Below are 18,542 nucleotides of genomic sequence, written 5' to 3'. Positions count from 1 at the left end.
TTCGGAGTATGACTAATGAAATTAAGGTTAACTGTGTAGTATCATGATCATGGGGCAAGTAATTCTCTTTCATGATTTGATCGGTATTATATTTAAATTCATTTATTCATTCACCAAGCCAGTAGTTTTAGCTTACTGGAGGCTTATTGACCTCCTACACATAGGTGCAGGACAAAATGCTAGGCTTTGGGGATATAGTAAGACCTAGTTCCTTCTCTCTTTGAGAAAGACAGATGTTAAATAAATGACTTCAATAATTTTTAAATTTCAGTTGTGACCAATCAGTAAGAATCTGTGAGAAATTTGACCTCACCTAGACCAAAATAATGGGAAAGCTACCCCCAAGAAAGTAGCATTTAAGGTGAGATCTGAAGGATTAAGGTGTGTGTAGGGAGAAGGAGGCATTCCAAGCAGAGTCAACAACAGGTGTGATGCTCTGAGTTGGGGATGAGTATGGCAAGTTCAAGAAGTAACGAGTGTAGAAAGGTAGGCAGAACATCTCAAGATGGAGCTGGTCAGGTACACAGGGTTGGAGTAGATCCTGTGAGGCTTTAAAGCGTGTACTGACGATGTCAGCTCTTATCCTATGATCAGTGAGGAGCATTTGTGGACTTTAAGCAAAGGGTGAGGTATGATCAAATTTGTGTTAAAAAAAAAAAACACTCTGACTGTAGTTTTGAAGGTAGACAGAAGTTGAGGTGCACTATGCAAAGGCCAAATTTAGCTTGGACTAGTTCAAAAGAAGTGTTAGTTTAGAGGTAGGAATCAACAGTATTTGGTGATTGCATGGATATGGAGACTGAGAGAGCAGCAGGGATCAAAAAGAATTCCTACCCAAAAGACCACATGGATTTTGTTTCACAACAACACTCTTCACTGGATTTTTTTGTTTGTTATTTATTTTGTGCGTGTGTGTGTGTGTGTGTGTGTGTGTTGCTTATTTTAAAAAATAATTTTACTTTAGAAGATTTCAAACATGTGAAAAGTCAGCAGATTAACGTAATAAACCTATGTGACTGTCATCCGGTTTCGACAATGGATCTGCTAACGACCAGTCCTGTTTCACCCAAACCCCCACCCTTTCTCCTCTTTCCTACTTTATGTTGAATTAAATCCCAGATACTTTTCATTTCATTTGTAAATATGACAGTGTGAAGCTCTTTATGTTTAAAAAAAAAAAAACTACCACAATTTCATCACACATACAAATTTAATGATTCTTTAGCATCATCAAATACCCAGTCAATGTTCAAATTTTCAACTAATAATTTTTAAATTTAGAATTTGTATGAATCAAGATCAAATAAAGTTCACACTGAGATTGGTTGATATGACTCGTAAGTCTTTTAATCTTTCCCCCTTGAAACTTATTTGTCAAAGCAATTGGTCATTTGACCTATAGTTTTACACCTGTGGATTTTGCTGATTGTATCCCCATGATGCCATTTAGTATGTTTTCCTGTCTTCCGTATTTTCTGTAAATTGATAGTTGAGTCTGTCAGACTTTATCAGACTCAGGTTTGTCTCTTTTTTCTGTCAAGATAGTGTAGTATTCTTCCATCTGGTTGTGTTTGCTTTTGTATTTATAGAGCAGCCTTTGATAATCATTATCTAGATAGATTATTGATCAAGTGTTGCAAAATGGACGTATCATTCCTTCCTTATTAGCTGGAATATGTCTGTAATGAGAAACTTCCTCTCTATTATTTGATTACCTAGGGGTCTGGGATATATTGGAAAGACATAAAATCTTTCTTTGTTTAACAGTTTTCAAAATAATTTAGTTCATAGAATCCTCTAATGGTGACCTGTTTTTTAAAATTAGAACTTTATTGGGGCTCCTGGGTGGCTCAGTCGTTTGAAAGCGTCCCACTTTGGCTCAGGTCATGGTCTCACGGGTTCGTGGGTTTGAGCCCCATGTCCGGCTCTGTGCTGACAGCTCAGAGCCTGGAGCCTGCTTCCGATTCCGTGTTTCCCTCTCTCTCTGTCCCCTCCCCCACTTGCACTCTGTCTTTCTCTCTCTCTCTCTCTTTCTGTCTCTCAAAAATAAATAGACATTAAAAATTTTTTTAATTAGATCTTTATTCTTTTGGAACAATTGTAGTCTTACAGAGAAATTGATGGGAAAATACAGAGTTCCTACATACCTCCCTCTAGTCTACCATAGTTTCCTGTATTATTTACATCTTATATAGTGTGGTACATTTTTTACAAGTGATGAACAAATATTGATACATTATTATTAACTGAAGGTCCATAGTTTACATTAAGGTTCACTCTTTGTGTTGTACATTCTATGGGTTTTGACAAATGTATAGTAACATGTATCCACCATTACAGTATCATACACAGTAGTTTGCCCTAAAAATTCCCTGTGCTTCACCTATTCATCCCTTTTTCTTCCTCCCCCATCCCTCCAAACTCTGGTAAAACTGATACTTTTACTCTCTCTATGTTTGTCTTTTCTGGAATGTCATGTAGTTAGAATCTTATAGAATATAGCCTTTTAAGATTGGCTTCACTTAACAATATGCATTTAAAATCCCTCCATGTCTTTGTGTGGCTTAACAGCTTTCTTTTAGTGCTAATATTCCATTGTATGGATGTGCCACAGTTTATACATTCACCTATTGAAAGACATCTTGGTTACTGTCAAGTTTTAGCAACTATGAATAAAACTGCTATAAACATCTGTGTGCAGGTTTTTAAGTAGACATAAATTTCAATTATGCCAGTTTTTTTTTCATATCTTTGAACATGCAAAGTTAGCAAACTTTTATATTTTGGCCAATCTGATAGATGAAAAGTGATACCTAGTTGTTGCTTTAATGTATATTTCTTTAATTATGAGTGAGGTTGGGCAGTTTTTAAAAATGTTTATTTCTGAAAATGGCTTGCTCATGTTTATTTCTCTACTGGTTTGCTTTTCCTTAGTGATACATACAATCTTTTTGTGTAACAAGGGAATTGGAATTTTGTGTCATATTTTTACAGCTGTTTTGACTAGTTTACTATTTGTATTTTGATATTTCCATGTATAAATTGAAAATATTTATACATTCAAATTTATAATTTTTTTTTCCTTTGGGTGCCTTTATGTTTTGTGTTTTGTGTCACCTTTCCCTCTCTGAGATTTTACAAAATTCCTCTTTTTTATTCTAGTGTTTTAATAGTTTTACTTTTTAAAAATGAACTTTATTTTTTAGAGCAGTTTTAGGCAAATTAAGCAGAAAGTGCAGGGATTTCCCATATATACTCACACATGTATAGCCTCTCCCATTATCAACATCCCCCACTAAAGTGGTATATTTGTTACAATTGCTAAATCTACATTGTTGTATCATTATAACTCAAAGTCTGTATTTTAAATTAGGGTTCACCCTTGGTGGTATATTCTGTAAGTTTGGCCAAATGTATAGTGATATTTTTCCACCATTATAGTGTCATAAAGAGTAGTTTCACTGCCCTAAAAATCCTCTCTGCGCTGCCTATTCATCCCTCCCTCCCATCAACCCCTGGCAACCACGGATCTTTTTACTGTTTCCATAGTTTTGCCTTTTCTAGAACATCACGTAGTTGGACTCATACAGTATATAGCCTTTTCACATTGGCTTCTGTCACTTAACAATACACATTCAAGATTTTTCTGTGTCTTTTCATGGCTTAATAGCTCTCTGAATAATATTCCATCATCTGGATGTACCATAGTCTATTTATCCACTTACCAGTAAAGGACATTTTGGCTGCTTCCAAGTTTTGGCAATTATGAATAAAGCTGCTATAAATAACCATAAGCAGGTATTTGTATGGACATAAGTTTTCAATTCCTTTGAGCTAATACCAAGGAGCACAATTGTGTTGTGGGGTTGTATGACAAGAGCATTTTTAGGTTTGTAGAAACCATGAAACTGTCTTCCAAAGAGGCTGTACCATTTATCATTCCCACCAGCAATGAATGAGAGTTCCTGATGCTCCACATCCTCACCAGCATTTGGCGTTGTCAGTGTTTTGGGTTTTCATCATTGTAATAGGTGTGTAGTGCTCTCATTGTTGTGACCTATTATTTTTTAATTAAAATTTTTATTTTTTGATAACTATAAACATGCAGTTGTAAGAAATAATATGAAGAGATCTAGTTAATGAGCTCTTTACTCATTCCATCCAATGGTAATATCTTTTAACACGATGGTAAAATATCACAACCAAGATAAATATGTTGGTATAAGATACATTAACCATTCCATGAGGATCTCTTATGTTACCCTTTTATAGCTACACCAACTCCCCTCCTGCTTTCACACCCCCCTAACCACTGGTAACCACTATTATCTGCCCCATTTCCATAATTTTATCATTTCAAGAATATTACATAAGTAGAATCATACAGTATATTGTATACTTTTGAGATTGACTTTTTTCACTTGGCTTAATATTCTGGAGATTTATCAGGGTTGTTGCACCTTATCAATCCCTTCCCTTTTACTTGAGTCATGCCGCACACTTTGTTTAACCATTTACCTGTTTAACAGCCTCTGGGTTATTTCCAGGTTTGGGCTATCACAAAACTCGTGTAAACATTCATTTACAGGGTCTTTGGGTGGAGATAAGTTTTCATTTCTCTGGGATAAATGCCCAGGAATGAAATTTCTGTGATGTGTGGTAGTTACATATTCAGTTTTATAAGAAACTGCCCACCATTTTCCAGAGTGGCTGTGCCATTTCATAATACCACCAGCAATGTATGAGTTTCTCTGAAACCTCACCAGCATTTGGTGTCCTCACCATTACTTAACATCTATTTATTTTAAGATATACAATTCAATAGATTTAGTATATTTATAAAATTTTACAACCATCACAACTGTCTAATTCCAGAATATTTCAACACCCCCATGAGAAACCCCCATACCCATTAGCAGTCATCTCTCCATTCCTCTCTCCCCCAGTCCCTGGCAACTGTGTTCTATCTCTATGGATTTGCCCATTCCAGACACTTCATATGAAGTAATCATACAATATGTGTTTGTAACTGGCTGCTTTCACTTAACAATGTTTTCAAAGTTTACCCATATTCTAGCTTATATCAGCACTTCATTACTTACATAATGGAATATTCTATAAACATATTGCATTTTGTTTATGCATGTCTCAGTTGATAGACTTCAGGTTGTTTCCACTTTTTGGCTATTAGGAATAGTGCTGCTACAGATGAACATGCTTTTGTGTGCACGTAAGTTTTAAATTCTCTTGAGTGTATACCTAGGAGCAGAATTGCTGGGTCATATGGTAACTTTATGTGTAACTTTGGGAGACTGCCAAACAGTTTTTGAAAGGGGCTAAACCACTTTTTACATTCCCCCCCACAATGTATGAGGATTTCAGTTTCTCCGCGTCCTCCCCAACACTTACCAATGTCTTTTTTTTATTATAGCCATCCTTCTCTGATGGCCAATGCAGTTACATACCTTTTCATGTGTCTGTTGTCTATTTGTACATCGTCTTTGGAGAAAAGTCTATCTGGATCCTTTGCTATTTTTTAAGTTTTAATTTATTTTTTTAATTTACATCCAAGTTAGCATCTAGTGCAACAATGATTTCAGGAGTAGATTCCTTAATGCCCCTCACCCATTTAGCCCATTCCGCCTCCCACAACCCCTTCAGTAACCCTCTGTTTGTTCTCCATATTGAAGAGTCTCTTATGTTTTGTCCCCCTCCCTGTTTATTATTTTTGCTTCTCGTATGTTCATCTGTTTTGTATCTTAAAGTCCTCATATGAGCAAAGTCATGGTATTTGTCTTTCTCTGAGTGACTAATTTCTCTTAGCATAATACCCTCTAGTTCCATCTACATAGGTGCGAATGGCAAGATTTCATTCTTTTTGATTGCTGAGTAATACTCCATTTGTGTGTGTGTGTGTGTGTGTGTGTGTGTGTGTGTGTGTGTGCGTGTATACACACACCACATCTTCTTTATCCATTCATCCATTGGACATTTGGGCTCTTTCCATACTTTGGCTATTGTTGATAGTGCTGCTATAAACATTGGAGTGCATGTGCCCCTTCGAAACAGTATACCTGTATCCCTTGGATAAATACCTAGTAGTGCAATTGCTGGGTCGTAGGGTAGTTCTATTTTTAGTTTTTTGAGGAACCTCCATACTGTTTTCCAGAGTGGCTGCACCAGCTTGCATTCCCACCAACAGTGCAAAAGAGATCCTGTTTCTCCGCATCCTCGCCAACATCTGTTGTTGCCTGAGTTGTTAATGTTAGCTATTCTGACAGGTGTGAGGTGGTATCTCATTGTGGTTTTGATTTGTATTTCCCTGATGATAAGTGATGTTGAGCATTTTTTGATGTGTTGATTGGCCATCTGGATGTCTTCTTTGGAGAAGCGTCTGTTCATGTCTTTTGCACATTTCTTCACTGGATTGTTTTTTGGGTGTTGAGTTTGATAAGTTCTCTATAGATTTTGGATACTAAACCTTTATCTGATATATCATTTGCAAATATCTTCTCCCATTCCATTGGTTGCCTTTTAGTTTTGCTGATTGTTTCCTTCACTGTGCAGAAGATTTTTATTTTGATGAGGTCCCAATTGTTTATTTTTGCTTTTGTTTCCCTTGCCTCCAGAGATGTGTTGAGTAAGAAGTTGCTGTGGCCAAGGTCAGACCCACTCAGACATTCTCGAGGAGGGTCTCACCGATCAAAGGCCAGGTGCTGGCCACACCCAGGAATGTTCACGGGACCTTGCTGCTGCCGATACCCAGAGACTACAGCTGGGTGACAGCCCACCCCAGCAAAAGTTCACATGATCGTGTAGCAGCAGCATTTCAGGGATTATGGAAAATCACAACACACATCTGGCACCAGGCTTCACCCTTAACAACCTTATTCCAGCACCAGTGAATGTGGTTGTTCTCTGGGGTCTGCTGAGACCTTTGCCTGTGGGATGGCCACACAGCCTCTACCAAATGTCCTTCCAACAGTGGAACTGCTTTTCCCCATGTGGCCCAAGGACCCCCTCACCGCCCCCCCCCCGCCCCGCCCAGACCTCACTCTGCTCCTGGGGATTCGCCCTTCCCACCAGAGCACTGCCAGGTATCAAGCTACAGAGTTTCAGACTCTGCGCTCCCCGTTTATAGAGTCTTAATGGATATTAAACCCTCTTCTTTCTCCTTTCTCCCTTTTTAGTTCAGTCCCTGTGGCTGTTTCCATTTTCCCACTTTCTCTCAGCTGTTTTGGGGGGGATGTGCTTTTCCTGTACTCTCCCCCCCCCCCATCTACTTCCTCTCTCCCCAAGCAAAAATAGCTCCCTGCCCTCCATGGCTTTTCTCAACCCCAGTTCACCTCTCCACGCTGCGTACCTGCTGAGTTCTGTGGTTCAGGTTATGCAGATTGTTGTGTTAATCCTCAAATCAGTTTTCTAGGTGTGCAGGATGGTTTAATGTTGGTCTGGCTGTATTTCATGGATGCGAGATGCAAAAAAAGCTTCCATGCTTCCTTTTGCCATTTTTTTTATTGTCTTTTTTATTATCGAGTTGTAATTCTTTATATATATTCTGGATACTGACCCCTTATTAGATATATAATTTGAAAATATTTTCTCATTTTGTCAGTTGTCTTTTTACTTTCTTAACGGTACTGTTTTCAGCACAAAAGTTTGTTTGTTTGTTTGTTTGTTTGTTTTTAATTTACATCCATGTTAGCACACAGGGCAATAATGTTTTCAGGAGTAGATTCCAGTGATTCATCCCCTATGTATAACTCCCAGTGCTAATCCCAACAGGTGTCTTCCTTAATGTCCATCACCTATTTACCCCACGCCCCCCACAGCCCCTCCAGCAACCCCCAGTTTGTTCTCTGTATTTAAGAGTCTCCTATGTTTTGTCCCTCTCCCTGTTTTTATATCCTTTTTGCTTCCCTTCCCTTATGTTCATCTGTTTTGTATCTTAAATCCCACATATGAGTGAAGTCATATGATATTTGTCTTTCTCTGACTGACTTATTTTGCTCAGCATAATACCATCTAGTTCCACCCACATTGTTGCAAATAGAAAGATTTCATTCTTTTTGATTGCCAAGCAATACTCCATTGTATATATATACCTCATCTTTATCCATTCATTTGTCAATGGATGTTTGGGCTCAACGACATGCAGAAAAATTAACCTAAACCACTTTCTGACACCAAACACAAAAATAAACTCAAAATGGATGAAAGACCTAAACATAAGACAGGAAGCCATCAAAATCATAGAGGAGAAAGCAAGCACAAAAGTTTTTAATTTTAACATAGTCCAATTTACATTTCCTTTTGCTACTTGTGCTTTCATGTTATGTCTAAGAAACAATTTCCAAATGCAAGTTCTCTTATTCAGTATGACTGGTGTCCTCATAAGAAGATTAAAAAGCCATATGAAGACTGAGACAGAGAACACAGTGTGATGACAGAGACATAGATTGGAAGGACAAGGATCAATGGCCATCACCAAAAGCAAGGAAGAGGAAAGGCAAGATTCTGCCCAGAGTCTCAGAGGGAGAATGTCCTTGCTGACACCTTGATTCTGGAATGCTAGCCTCCAAAACCATGAGAGAGTAAATTTCTGTTGTTTAAAGCCATCTAGTTTATGGTACTTTGTTATGACTGTCCTAGGAAACTAAAATAGTCTTAGTGTTTAATTCTTTCATATATATTGCTTAATTCCATAGGCTAGTGTTTATTAAGGATTTTTGCACCTATATTAATGAGCAATATTGGTCTGTAGTTTTCCTATTTTGTACTTCCTTTTCAGTTTTGGTATCAGAGTAATATTAGCTTCATTTAAGGAATTAGGAAGTGTTCTTCTCTCTTCAATTTTCTGGAAACGATTATGTAAATTGGTTTTAATGCTTCTTTCAACATTTTCTAGAATCCTCCAATGAACCTTCATATTTTCCTTGTCTCAAATATCTTCATTTTCCTATCATGCCTGAAGGATATTTTTTCTGGATTATAGCCTGTTGGGTTTATAGTTCTTTCTTTTCATCACTTTAAAAGGGTTGTACTAATCCCTTCCTGCCTCCATGGGTTTTGGTGAGAAACCCATTGTCATTTGCATTGTTTTTCTTATGGGTAAAATGTCATTTCTTTCTCACTGCTTTCGAGGATTTTTCTGGTTTTTCTTTTCACATTAATTTTCAGATATCAATTAATTAATTAATTTCTGAGAATGAGCAGGGGAGAGGAGCAGAGGGGGGAGAGAGAGAGAGAGAGAGAGAGAGAATCTTAAGCAGGCTACCTGCTCAGTGCAGAGCGAGATGTGGGGCTTGATCCCACAACCCTGGGATCATGAAATTAAGAGTTGGATGCTCAACCGACTGAGCCACCCAGGTGCCCCAATTTTCAGATATTTAACTATAATGTGTCTTGGTGTAGATTACTTTGGATTTATCCTATTTGGAATTTGTTCAGCTTCTTCAATTTATAGGTTTATGCTTTTTGCCAAATTTGGAAAAGTTTTATCTATGATTTCTTTGAGTACTTTTTCAACCCCAACATCTTCTTTCCTTCTGGGACTCCAGTGATGGGACTACTAGATCTTTTATTATAGTACCATGTATCTCTGGAGCGCTGATAATTTATTTTTTTTAGTCTGTTTTTTCTTTATTGTTCAGATTGAGTTATTTCTATTATTCTGTCTTCAAATTTAGTTATTTATTTCCTCTGTTCCCTCTGTTCTTTGTTGAGCCCATCCACTGAGCTTTTTGTTTCAGTTATTTTATTTTTCAGTTCTAAAATTTCTACTTGGCACTTCTTTATATCTTCTAATTCTTTCTATATCTTATAATTCTCTATATCTTCGGGGGAGATTTTATACCCTTTTTCATTTATATCAAGTGTGTTTGTAATGTTCATTGCAGCATTTTTATGGTGGTTGCTTTAACATCTTTGTCATACAATGCTAATATTACTGTTATCTTGGTGTTGACATCTATTGATTGTTGTATCTGCTTGGTAGTGGTGAAAGTCCTAACTCTCTGCTAGGCCTCCTCTGACACCATTCTAGTGGTGAGAAGGAGGGATGACTCATTTACTGCTGGATAACGGTGGAAATTCAGCCTATCCACATACTCTTCGCTAACATGAAGTGGGAGATTAAGGACACCTATTGGGGATGAAAGTCCTGGTTTCCTACCCAGCCTTCTCTGATACACCCTGGTGAGGAAAGGGTCCATATTTAGCTTTTGCTGGTGGGAATGGGGATTGGGTTGGCAGTCACAGTTTTTCTGTAATATTTGGCTGGAATAGGGTGATTACTGTCTAAAAGTTTTGTGTGTTGCTAGGTTGCCCCTTTCTAATCCTTTGGCTAGAGAGAATGGCTTTTGTTGGGTTTGTTATTTCAGTGTCTGCTCGTGTTTCTGGGTTGTCAGCTTCTTTAGCTCTAGGTCTGAGATATATGAGGGAAAAAAGTCTGGAGAATACACCACCGTGTTATTTTTTGGATTCAGAGGTGTCTTGCTAGTGTACCTTCTTTTTTCCACCTTTTTTTTCTTTTTTTCCACATAAGTCTTCTTATGTTTATTTTATATATAATGTCCAGGGTTTTTAGTTGTGTTTAAGAGTTGGTACTTTATCCTAAAGACAGTGAACATATTTGAAATATTTTAGGCATTTTTAACAAGTCATTCCAGTTGGCTGCAGTGTAGATAAAGGATAAGGGGAAGCAAGACTGGAAGTAGAGGCCAGTTAGGAGACTGCTAGAGGAATCATAAAGACAATTATGTCCCGCACTTGGATGGTAACAAAGGAAATGGAAGTAAGTAGTTGAATCTGAGAGATATTCGGGAACTAAGAATCAACAGAACTTGGTGATTGTTTGATATCCAAGATAAATAAGGGAGGCAGGAATAACTTCTATGTTTCTGACTTGCACCACCAGGTGGGTGTTAGTGTATCTTGTTCTTTACTAGCATTTGTCACAATTATAATTTTATAGTTATTTGTATATAGTTTTTGTTTAATGTTTGTCTCCCCTCATTAGACTAAGCCTGAGAGAAGAGGGGCCATGAGAGTTTTGTTCATTGCTGTAATTCCAGCACCTAGCACAATGTTTGGTCGGTAATTATATGCTCAATAAATATTAATACATTCCAGTATATTTAAAAGAGTGAGCATTATTGTGGGGAAGATGATTTTGGAAATGTTATATTTGAATATATTAAGTTTAAGGTGCCTATGAGACTGTCCCATTTAAACATTGGTCTAGAGCTTAAGAGGTAACAGTAAATAGGGATTTGGTAACTCTGTGTATAAATGAGAATCTAAGCCGTTGAAATAGAGAGATTCCTCATGGAGTATATAGAGAAACAAAGAAAGCCTAGAACTAAGGCTTAAGGAACTCTGCCTTAAAGTGACAAAAAAGGAAAAGGAGCTCCTAAAACAACTGGGTAAGAATAGTCAGAAAAGTAGGGGGCATACAGGAAAAGTGTAGTCAAATATAAGGCGAAGGAAAAGTGTTTAAAGAAAGAGGGAAGAGTTAACTCTGTTGTAAGTGAGAAGTCAAACAAGATAAAGATTGGAAATCATCCACTGAAGTAGTTAAAAAATTGTTTTGGTAGAGACATTGGAAGAATAAGTTGAGATAAGAACATGGAAACAGAAAATACAGACAACTCTTGAAATATGTAACTGACTAGAATAAGAGAAAAAGATGATAGCTGGAGGGGAAAGTAAAGCCCAAGGAAGATATTAGTTTCTTTGTTATTTTCAAATAGACTAGACTAGACCATGTCTAGAAGCTGATAAGAGGAGCCAATAGAAAAGAAGTTGAAGACCAGGTGGGACAGTGGAATAGTCAGTGGAGCAAATAAGATCCAGAACATTGGTAGAGGACTTTTACTTTATTTTTACTTTTATTTTTTTTAAGTTTTTATTTAAATTCTAGTTAATTAACATACAGTGTAATATTAGTTTCAGGTGTACAATATACTGATTCAGAACTTCTGTACAACACCTGGTGCTCGTCACAACAAGTGCTCCCCTTAATCCCCATCACCTATTTCACCCATCCCCCAAACACCTCCCCTCTGGTAACCATCAGTTTTTTCTCTGTAGTTAAGGGTCTGTTTCTTGGTTTGCCTCTCTCTCTCTCTCTCTCTCTCTCTCTCTCTCTCTCTCTCTCTCCCTCCTCTCTCTTTTCCCTTTGCTCATTTGTTTTGTTTCTTAAATTCCACATACAAGTGAAGTGAAATCATGTGGTATTTGTCTTTCTCTGACAGACTTCTTTCACTTAGCTCCATCCATAATACACCTTAGCTCCATCCATGTCATTGCAAATGGCAAGATTTCATTCCTTTTTATGGCTGAATAATATATATAGTACACGCACACACGCACACATGCACACACCACATCTTCTTTATCCATTCATCAGTCAGTGGACACTTGGGCTGTTTCCATAGTTTGGCTATTGTAGAGAATACTGCTATAAACATCAGGGGGCACATATCCCCTTTCCTCTACAGTCAGGGACAAGACAGGGATGTGCACTATCACCACTGTTATTTAACATAGTGGGGGAAGTCCTAGCCACAGCAATCAGACAACAAAAAGAAAGAAAAGGCATCCAGATCAGCCAGGAAGAAGCCAAACTTCCACTATTAGCAAAAGACATGATGCTATATAGAGAAAACCCAAAAGACTCCGCCAAAAAACTGCTAGAACTGATAAACGAATTCAGTAAAGTCGCAGGATACAAAATCAACATTCAGAAATATGTTGCATTTCTATACACCAATAATGAAGCAGCAGAAAAAGAAATTAAGGAATCAATCCCATTTGCAATTGCACCAAAATGATAAGATACCTTAGGAATAAACCTAACCAGAGAGGTGAAAGATCTGTATTCTGAAAACTATAAAAGACCTATGAAAGAAACTGAAGAAGACACAAAGAAATGGAAGAACATTCCATGCTCATGGATTGGAAGAACAAATATTGTTAAAATGTCCATACTACCCAAAGCAATCTACACATTCAATGTAATCCCTATTAAAATACCAACAGCATTTTTACTTTAGATGGAAAGATGAGCATTTCCTTTATTGCAGTGGTGGGGTGGGGTGGAGAAAGAATGGATTCAGATAAGACAGGCTTATAGATTTGGTAGCAAAAATTGAGGGAATTCCAAATTATAGCTGCTGCTGTTTCTTTTTCTTCTTCTTGTTCTTATTCTCCTTCTTTTTGTTCTCCTCGTCCTCCCCCCTTTGTCCTCCCCCTCCTCCTTTTCCCTCCCTTCCTCCCCCTCCTCCTCCCCACCCCTCCTGTCCTCCTCCTTCTCCTTCTTCTCCTCCTTCTCCTTATTCCTCTTCTTCTCCTTCCCTTTCTTCCCCTCCTTCTCCTCCTTCTTCTCTTTATTTTCTCTTCCTTCCTTTTTTAAATGATGCATAAATTGAGGATATCTGCTGAGATTGAGTGAGTTAGAAGGTTTAAAAAGGATAGTATAGGTGAAGGGTCTAGTACATAGGAGGTGTTAATGAATAGTAGTTTTGTGTTACTTATAGCTTTAAAGAATATGATTATATAGGACCAATGTAGTACAATGTGATTTGAGAAAATTCAAACATCTCCCCTATAGTCTGACAAAGTGCTTGAAACTCTACTTTGAGAAAACATTTAAATTGGATTAAAGCATTGTCAGAAACTGCTTTATCTGTTTTGTATGTTCTTGTTTTGGTGGAATATATTATTTTAAATTGAAACCAACTTCTACTTGATTTCAAACTGTTATTAATTCCTACTAAAATCCATTTTAAGTTTTTTTTTTTAAATTAATCTCAATCCAACATGGGGCTTGAACTCATGACCTGAGATCAAGAATCGCATGCTCTACTGACTGAACCAGCCAGGAGTCCCTCTACTAAAATCTCTTTTGGTGTTTCCTGCAGATTGAGACTTGAACCTAGGACCAGCTTTGACTTTAAGCAGGAATAATATAACTCAACACTTTTGGATTTAACATCAACTCACCTTGACTATTACACTGGCCTTGATCTTGTGAACCAGTTCTAAGATCCCTATTTCTTCTTTATTCCTGAGACTTCATCGCCACCTCACACCCCAGGTTTAATAACCAGAACCTTGTACCTGAATCCCAACTTTAGTAATCTATCATTCCTTTCGTACTGCTCTAGACTAATTCCTGTTCAGGGGCTAGAATTTTGCCAGATCCCAGCCCACTGGGTTGGCACTAATAGGCTTACCTGATGCTTCCTGCCTTCATGAGTGTTCTTTTCCTCTACATCACTGGTTGTCACACTGTGCTCCTCAAACCAGCAGCATGAACATTGCCTAGGAACTTGTTGGAAATGCACATTATTGGGCCACACACCCAGAGTTTCTAATTCTGTGGTTCTGGGAATGAAGTTTAGAAATCTATGTTGTAATGAGCCCTCCAAATGATTCTGATGCATGCTAAAGTTTGAAAACCACTATATCATAAACACCTGCTCCTTTCTAGGGCACCCAGTCACACTGTGTTAACCACTGAGAGCACATCAATGTTCTATATTCTCATCCATGTGTTCTGCCTGATAGACTACATATTCCGTGTAGATAGTTGTATCTGATCCTCACTGCCTACCACATCTTTGTGAATTTAGTCGAGTATTTGTTCCTGCCAGACTGCTCAATCCTGTTTGCCTTCATGTGCAATTAGGAAAGCTTTAATACGTAGTGAGAGGTTTGATAGACAAAAATCTACATTATGTCTTAATTCTCAAAGAATAAGGTCACAAATTAGCATATATGTTTCATTAAATTAACACAACATATATTTATTGTTTTTTATTTTTTTATTTTTTTTAATATGAAATTTATTGTCAAATTGGTTTCCATACAACACCCAGTGCTCATCCCAACAGGTGTCCTCCTTAATGTATTGTTTTTTAAAGAACAGCATTTAGTAGACAACTATTGGGCTGTACTTTGCATTTTGCTTTGTAATAGACACTATGAAGAAAAATGATCATTTCTGATTCAAATATGATATAAAAACAATGAAGGGTATTCTGTAGAAAAAAATACACTAGTGACTTTGCTAATATTTCCTATAAGAATTTGCTAGCATTTCTTTTACAAAATGGAAGTTTGTTTTCTATAAATTATTTTATGCTTATTTTTTTGTCATATTTCTTATTTAAGAAATAAGGTATTTATTTATAAGGTATTTATTATAAGGCTTTATTAAGGTATAACTGAAAAATAAAATGGTAATATATTTGAAGTATACAATGTGATAATTTGATATATTATACATTGTGAAAGGATTCCCACAAGTTAATTAACACATCCATCACCTCACATAATTACTGTGTTTTGGTGAGAACACTTAAGATCTACTTTCTTAACAAATTTCAATTATACAATACAGTACTACCAAATAGAGTCAGCATGCTATACATTAGATCCTCAGACCTTATTCATCTTACAATGGAAAGTTTGTACCTTTTTGACAACCTCTCCCCATTTCCTCCGTCCCCTATCTTCTGGCAATCACCATTGTACTCTCTTTTTCTATGATTTTGTCTTTTCCTTTTAGCTAACACATGGAAAAATACCAGGTGGTATTTATGTGATTCCCTGTCGAGTTTATTCAATTAGCATAATGCCCTCAAGATTCATTCATGTTGTCATAAATGCCAGGCTTTCCTTCTTTTTTGGGGGTGGGGCATGAGCGGGGAGGGGGCAAAGGGAGGGAGGGAGTAAGAGAGAGAGAGAGAGAGAGAGAAAGAGAGAATCTTAAGCAGGCTTCAGGCTCAGCGTGGAGCCCAATACAGGGCTTGATCCCACAATCCTAGGATCATGACCTGAGCCAAAATCAAGAGTCAGATGCTCACTGACTGAGCCACCCAGGTGCCCCAGTCTCCTTTTTTAAGGCTGAATAATATTCCAACACACACACACTTTATTTATCCACTAACAGACACTTAGGTTGTTTCATATTTTGGCTATAGTGAACAATGCAATGAACGTGGAAGTACAGAAAACCCTTCAAGATCATGATTTCATTTCCTTTGGATATATAACCAGGAGTGGGATTGTTGAATCATATGGTAGTTCTATTTTTAATTTCTTGAGGAACCTCCTTACTTAAAAAAATTTTTTAATGTTTATTATCTATTTTTGAGACAGAGACAGAGCATGAGCATGAGCAGGGGAGGGGAAGAGAGTAGTCCCAATTGTTTATTTTTGCTTTTGTTGCCTTTACTTTTTTTTGTCAAATCAAAAATCATTGCCAAGATGTTAAGGAACTTACTTCTTTGTTTTCTCCCAGGAGTTTTACAGTTTCAGGTCTTACATTCAGATCTTTAATCATTTTGAGTTGATTTTTATGTATGGTGAAAAATAAGGCTCAAATTCCAATCTTTTGCATGTGAATGCTCAGTTTTCCCAACACCATTTTTTGGCATCTGTATTGAAAATTAATTGACTGTATATGAATGGATTATTCCTGGGTTCCCTCTTCTTTTCCACTGACCTATGTGTATGTTTTTGTGCCAGTACAATACTGTTTTTTGATGACTATAGCTTTGCAATGTAGTCTGAAATCAGAAAGTGTGATGCCTTCAGTTTTGCTCCTCTTGGTCAAGATTGCTTTGGTCATTGACAGTCTTTTGTGGTTCCATATGAATTTTAGAATTGTTTTTCCTATTTCTTCTCTTTCTGTGAAAAAAAAAGCCATTGGAATTTTGATAGGGACTGCATTAAATCTGTATATTGCTCTGGGGGTATGGGTATTTTAACAATATTAGTTTTTCTAATCTATCAGCATGGAATTATTTTTTATTTATTTGTGTCTTCTTTAATTTCTTCCATCAGTTTTTTGTAGTTTTCAGATTACAGATGTCTCACCTCCTTGGTTTACATTTATCCTTAGTATTGTATTCTTTTTGTTGCTATGGTAAATGGGATTGTTTTAATTTCTCTTTCTAATGGTTATTAATGTATAGAAATACAACAGGTTTTTGTATATTAATTTTGTATCCTGCAACTTTACTGAATTCATTTATTAGTTCTAACAGTTTTTTAGGGTAGAATCTTTAGGGTTTTCTCTATAGAAGATCATATCATCTGCAAACAGACATACTTTTACTTCTTCTCTGATTTGGATGCCATTTAGCTTAGTTTAGTTTAGTTTAGTTCAGTTTAGTTTTTCTTGCCTGATTGCTCTGGCTAGGACTTCTAACACTATACTGAATAAAAGTGGTGAGAGTGGGCAGCCCTGTATCGTTCTTGATCTTAGGGACAAAACTTTTCACTATTTAGTATGATGTTACTTGTGGGCTTGTCATATATGACCTTTATTATGTTGAGGTATAGCTTTTCAAATAATCTGATGTTAGCTTTGTTGATCTTTTCTATTGTCTTTCTAGTCTTTGTTTCATTGATTTCCACTTTAATATCTGTTACTTCTTTCCTACTATCTTTGGAATTTGTTTGTTCTTTTTCTCATTCCTTGAGGCATAAAGTTACATTATTTATATGGAATCATTCTTATTTCTTAAAGTAGGCATTTATTGTTACGAACTTCACTGTTAAAACTGCTTATAAAAGTAAATGTTCCAAAATACACATCAGTATGACAAAATAATTTAAATTTTATTAATCAGATATTTTAATATAAAGACAGAAATGTTATTCAAATGACTTTCTCTAAGCAAAGTATTAAAAGAAACTTATTTTTTTTTAAGTTTGTTTACTTATTTCGAGTGAGAGAGATAGCACACAAGCAGGGGAGGGGCAGAGAGAGAGAATCCCAAGCAGTCTCCATGCTCAATGCAAAGCTTGATGTGGGGCTTGATCTCACAACCCTGGAATCATGACCTGAACTAAAATCAAGAAGCAGATGCTGAACTGACTGAGCCACCCAGGCACCCCTGTTGAGCATCTCTTTATGGGCATATTGGCCATTTATATATCTTCTTTGGAGATAGGACCGTTCAAGTCCTTTGCCTATTTTTTGATTGAGCTGTTTTTTGTTTGTTTGTTTATTTGTTTTGCTTTGAGTTGTAAGAGTTCTTTATATATTCTGAATGCTATACCATTCCTTAGCAGATGTATGGTTTGCAAGTATTTTCTTCTATGAGTTATCTTTTTGCTTTCTTTTTTTAAAAAATTTCTAACATTTATTCATTTTTGAGAGACAGAGAGAGACAGAGTATGAGTTGGGGAGGGGTAGAGAGAGAGGGAGACACAGAATCTGAAGCAGGCTCCAGGCTCTGAGCTGACAGCACAGAGCCTGATGTGGGGCTCGAACTCACAAGCTGTGAGATCATGACCTGAGCCAGAGTCAGATGCTTAACCGACTGAGCCACCCAGGTGCCCTTCTTTTTGCTTTCTTGATAGTGGCCTTCAATGCACAAAAGGTTTTAATTTTGATGTACTCCAATATGTCTATTTTTTTTTCTTTTGTTGCTTGTGCTTTTGGTGTCCTTTTAAAAAATCCATTGCCTAACTTGTTGGGATGAGCACTGGGTGTTGTATGTAAGCCAGTTTGACAATAA

The sequence above is a fragment of the Lynx rufus genome, unplaced genomic scaffold (genome assembly GCF_022079265.1).
Source record: "Lynx rufus isolate CCGP_SWC_20201006 ecotype Redwood Valley unplaced genomic scaffold, mLynRuf1.p SCAF_13, whole genome shotgun sequence".
Taxonomy (NCBI): Eukaryota; Metazoa; Chordata; class Mammalia; order Carnivora; family Felidae; genus Lynx; species Lynx rufus.
This window is presented reverse-complemented; position numbering follows the sequence as displayed.